Raw genomic sequence first — 6000 nt, 5'->3', positions numbered from 1 at the left:
GGGTCTATTGGAGGAAAAGACACAACCGAATGATTAATAAGGTAACATACAATGCCATTTCATGTGGATGAACAACAAAAAAAAGAGCAAGCCTTTCTGAACTCATAAAAAATCTTATTGATCCAGTGAGAAACTCGACAGTTTGTGTGTTGGAGGAGGGACACCAAATGATGCAGGCTGACATGGCTTCGGAGTGCTGAGCCGGACTGGCACATCTTTGAGTTGAGTCCCTAATATAAAGCAAAAACTATTCAATCCACTAACGTTCATAAGATTTCTACAAAAGTGTGTGAAGTCTCTGACAGTTATGTCCCAAACAGACTCAAGAAGTATTACCAACAAATGGGAAAGAGAAACAATGACAAATAAGAAGAGAGGCACAGGGCCTTTAGTACTTGCAGAAATAAAGAGATGAGTATGAGTCGATGAACATTACTCATAGCATGGTCAATGAAAGGAGAGGGCATAACACACAAAGATACAGAACTGGTCTCAAGGCTCCATTGACTGTAGTTGCCGCATCTTTTGCACATTAAACACACAGCTCATGTAGAAACCCACACTACAGGCATCTAAATAGGTTTGTGAATCTGGAGCCGGCTCCCACTCTAGGAGTTCTGACTGATGATCAGAGATGACTTATCTTGGATGTGCTTCACCTCAACTTGAAACTGGGTTAAGACTGTGGCACCTACTCCACCCAAAGAGCCTGAAAATGTTCCTGAGTTTCTCCACACAGTATACATAATAACTTTTCTCTCCTCCAACCTCTTGACTCTTTGGAGCCACTGGTAGAAGTCCTGTCTCCCTTTCCCCAGAGATTTTTGGTTCTGGTGCAACTCTGTCTCAGTTGGAGAACAGCTGCTGAAGAACTGCAGTTGTCAGGCCAATATTTTAAGGTAAGCCAAAAATTATTTGGGGTTACCTTCATATGCTGAGCTGCAAATTGCCAAAATTCAGCAGCTGCTACATGAGCAGCTGGGCCTTGTCTGCACTGGGGCCTGGAAATGGCATGTCAGAGGGTGGAAGGGCAGCTGGGAGCAGGACGTGTCACAGCCATCACAAGGTGAGCATCACCAGTGGTGAGTCAGAGCCCTCTCTGCTCCTGCTCTTACCGTGCTGCTGCTATAAATACACTGTCCTGAACGATAGTTTCCCATTCATGTTCCCTGAAGTATGTCAGCTGTATAATAGTAACTGTAAAGCCTAGGTAATGCTATAACACATACATCGTGCAGGAATTACATCACTATCACAAGAAAAAAAAAATAATGAAGCATCATACAAACTCCCAGCAGTTACAGGTTCTTTCCCATAATAAAAGACGCAGGGGAAAATTGAATTACTCTCAGTTAAACTGCCTGGCAATAAAACCATGGAAATCCTGAATAAAATGGAGCTAACACTTCTAGGAAATAGCTAAGTATGTCCCAGATCTAGGCTGCTGGATTAAACTTGAATAATGGAACTTCTTATGCAAGACCTGTGCTGGCAGAGCTCCCTAGTGGTTGGGCAGAATGGTCCAGGCAGGTGGCGAGAGGTGAGGAGCAGAAAGTTAGGCTCAAACAACCAGCAGGATTTTCCTTCCTGACGCTCATTCCCAGGAGACAGCCCATTAATTTGAAACTCTGGCAGTGTGCTCGTTCCCAGCCTGTCGGCTAGCTACATCTGCCTGCAGCAGCTCTGCCACTAAATTCGCTGTAGACCCGATCCCCAATTATCCTTACAGTTCCTCAGTGAACTTCTGAATTCGTATTCCCATACAGTAGAGCTTTTTCCCCAAGCTGAAATGTTTAAATATACTTCATTTTCACGCCCAGCCCTATGCATTTTGGAGAACAATTAAACTCCAAATTAAGGTTAAAATACATGTGGTACATACATAAAGTTAACTTCTGAGGTCACAAACCTCAACAGTTTCAATCCAGAATCTTTAAAAGCATTGACAGTGGTGCACATCCACTTCTTTTCTAGCATTGTTAATGAAAATGGAAGGTTGAACAGACATCAAAAATGAGCCATGAAGATTTTAATCTTTGGTCAAGGCTGAGACAGACCAGCAGGGCAGTGACTCTGAACACCGTATTCCTCCTGCTGTCTTTGCCAGGTCTGTCGTTACACAAAGGACTTCATTCTTCATTCTGGCACTATCAAAGCCTTTATACTCTAGTTCTACAAACTGATTTAGATGTTGTGATGGGGAGCACTGCTACATCCATCCCTGGATGTTTTTAAACCCAGAAAGGTGCCTTGACTCTGATACAGTGCAGCTGGGGTCAGGGGGAATTCCAGGTCAGTGTGAGCATTTTGAAATAGCAGATTTTCTCCTTGCCTGCCCCCGAGGGTGGATATGGAGCCACTTGATCCATGGTAGTGGCAGCCAGACAAGAGCAAGCTGAATGCAGAACAGAGGTGAGCCCTCAGAGCAAATCTGATCAGATGGGAATTCAAAACAGCCAGTATGCTCAGTCTGGGCTCCCTGGACTATCCAGTAGGGGTGCTGAGGGAAAGAGCATCATTCACATCTTACACCACATACACCTGCAAAATTGATGGGCTTTAACCTGAGGTTCAGTGAGGTGAATGCCTGTAATTACTTACCTACATTACTCCCTTCAAAATGCAGCAGAAACACCTTTTAGATGAGGAAGAAAGTGACAGTGCTGCTATTTGTTTCGGAGAATAGTTACAGCAGTCACCTGGTGAGACAGCAGAAATCCACAAGCTCAAGGTCACACGTACTAAGAAGTCAGAAACATTGATTTTTAAAGGTGACAAATGTTCCAGCTTGATTCTGACATACAGGTGGACATGTAAGCATTTAGCTTTCAATCTATGAAACTCGAGTACAACTCATAAATTGCATTAAGCTAAGAAAACAGGTTAATAAATATTACCTTATTCTGCCAAAACTTCATGTAATATTACTCTCCTGGAAAGCAAGGAACTCTTGTTTCATATAACTATCGGTATCACAACTGCCTGGAATTCTTTCAGTATCAATTTTCTTTTAGCACCAATATTTGGAGTTATTTGAGCCAAATGTCTCTCCTGCCTAAACAGGACTTCATTTCTATAGCATTTTGTTGTGGATGAAAAAAAAAAAAAAAAAAAGCATTTTCCAAACATACAACAGATTTATTGCTTATACTTGTTTTGTGTTTTATTTCTTCATTTTTACAGTGATAATACGCTTTATTACATGAATATAATCCACTTTTAATATTAACAATTTTTCATCGTTCATCTGTTAGAGAATGCATAAGCTTTTCATAGAATCACAAAATGGTTTGGGTTGGAAGGGACTTCAAAGATCATCTAATCCCAACCCCCCTGCATAGGCAGGGATGCCACCCACTAGATCAGGTTAGCCAAAGCCCCATCCAACCTGGTTTTGAACACCTCCAGGGATGGGGCATCCACAGCCTCTCTGGGCAACCTGTTTCAGTGCCTCACCACCTCTGAGTGAAGAATTTCCTCCTAACCTCTAATCTAAATCCCCCATCTTTTAGTTTAAAACCATTCCCCTTGTCCTGTTATTATCTGATCGAGCAAAGAGTTGCTCACCATCTTTTTTGTTTTGTTTACATAGTTCTATGCCCCCAGCTTTTGGAGTAGCTGAGCACTTCACATTAATTACATTTAGCCTAGCAAACATTGGAAATGATGGAGTTCTAGGAGTCCTCCTCTACTTTATTTTCCCAATAGATACGGACCTAGTCCCAGACAAACAAAAGTTTTTAAGAAACTTAACTGCTCTTTGAAGTGGATTTCCTCTGCTTTCAATAGAAGCATCAAGCCTTTGTGGGTCTGGGCCTGTAAGTCTTATCCAGGACAACATACAAAACCTGTAACAGTTTGCTATAATGCTATGCTATGCAGGCTATGCTGTATGGTACAATGCAGGCTGGTATCCTAATGATTTGGATATTCATCAGCTTCTCCAAGACCTGGAAGTTAAGGTTGTTTTGCAAGTTTGGTCATCCATCTGCATACTGTGATAGGCAGACAATTATTCCCTATGCAGGGAAAAAATTGTGTCTGTTTCAAAAAAGATAACACATTTTAGACACTGAGCAGTACCACTCATCATTTTTAAACCTGGCATGGCTTAAGATTTCAGCATTAATCTTCTTGCCAACATGTGATATCAGACAGTCTCTTATGCCCTGTCTGATTGCTTAAAATAACACATTGCCATTCCTTTGGGGTTACACAGTTACTTAATGTTGGTATAAATAATGGCTGTGGTTTAGGCTTCCATGTAAGATGCTCCATAAAGCTCCCTAGACCTAATTTCATAAACATCTTCAGAACAGCAGCACCAAAACTGAATAAGACGCATCTTCTTCTCCCCCTAAAATGTCAGTGTATTTGTCAGAGGAAGTGTGGTCAATGGAAAGCATATCTGCACGTTAGGAGGCTGAATTTCAATATAAGGATGTCACTACTACAGCTGAAGAGAGAGCATCTACTGGACTAAATAGCATTACATGGAGATACTTACGGATTAACCTCCTGTTTCACACTGCCTAAAGCTTTTGCTCTCAGGCCAGCTTTTACTCCTGGTAGTTTCTGCTCAGAACTGCATTATTTCAGAGTGTATTCTAATTCACCTAGCAGATACAGGAAAAAATGTACTGCACATTAGGCAAGGTTTTCACCGTAACAGACCACATAGCTGAATATGGGCAGTAAATATTTCTTCAGTCCAGAAAAGCAGTTTTTACTGGTACAGATTTGTCCAGCACATTTCCCAATCTAATCAGCAAACTCAGTATTTTAGTTTGCAAGTGTTCTATTCTGTTTTGGCGAGGTCAGAAAATTCAGCCCATTCGAATTAGATCAGAGCCAGGACTCAGCTACTGCAGAGGAGATGACACTGCTGAAGGACAAGCTGGTGTCTGCAAGAGCTGAGGTTGCTCAGTAGGCTTCCAGCAGAGTTCAGCTGTTTCCAATGAAGTCTAGCATCTATAGGACACGGTAAGTAATATGCTATGCTACTCAATATTAAAATTTTGTAAAAAGAAGGAACAACTGAATACCAAAATTAATGACAGAAAAAGAGACAACAGGCGTCTGGAGGTGAATTCGCAGGAAATATCACCAATTAACATCCAGCAGACTCTCACACTGTATATTCAGTTCTACACATACGATGTCTGACAGCTTTTCAGGGTACAAACAGAGCTCATATTTCTGCACAGATGTATGAAATGTCCCTCTGTTCTGAAAGGATTTTATTTTTAGCAAACCAGTAGTTTACTATTGAAGCAAAAGGTTTCAATCAAGCAAATTAGACATTCATTCAAGACGCCAAATTGGAAAAAAGAAGCAGAGAGACAAAAAGTTTCTTGTTTGGATGAATTTCCAGATGATGCTATTACAATGTTCTCCTCCAGATTTTGTTACTTAACTACTTCACTATTCAGTTCAAAAATTATTTCCTCACCATTTTGCACAATTTCTGGTCCTAGAGTCAATGTAATCCCAACTAACAGAAACAATGACAACAACAACAACAACAACAAAACAGTAATGCAAAGGTACCTTTAAAGCTGCTATAAGCTTCCTTAAACAGTGGACAGCAGTGGAGAATTTTACCTTACATCTTGTTTATTGATATGGAAGTGCTGACCTCTGTAAAATAATGTATCTATGACTACAAATTCCCCTGGTGACAAGAAACTCCTGGAAGGTGAATCCAGGTAATTCTATTAGACTATATTCAGTTCTGTTGTTAAGTGGGGACACACTAATAATTTGTCAACAGTTCTCTATTCATAAAGAAGAAAGTAAAGATGTATGATTATGCCTCAAGCAAATGAGAGTTATTATTTCTTATAGAGGTTCAAATGTAATTGTACAGAAATTTATGTCTCATATGGTCTTTTAGCTTTGATTTCAGTGCTTATGTTCTCTACAAGCATGTTGTTTCATTCATCCAAGCAATTTTCTCAAATAGTGAGAAGCCTCCCAACTTTAATTTTATTTAAGCAA

The sequence above is a fragment of the Aythya fuligula genome, chromosome 1, assembly GCF_009819795.1.
Source record: "Aythya fuligula isolate bAytFul2 chromosome 1, bAytFul2.pri, whole genome shotgun sequence".
Lineage (NCBI taxonomy): Eukaryota > Metazoa > Chordata > Aves > Anseriformes > Anatidae > Aythya > Aythya fuligula.
Note: the sequence above shows the minus strand (reverse complement) of the source record.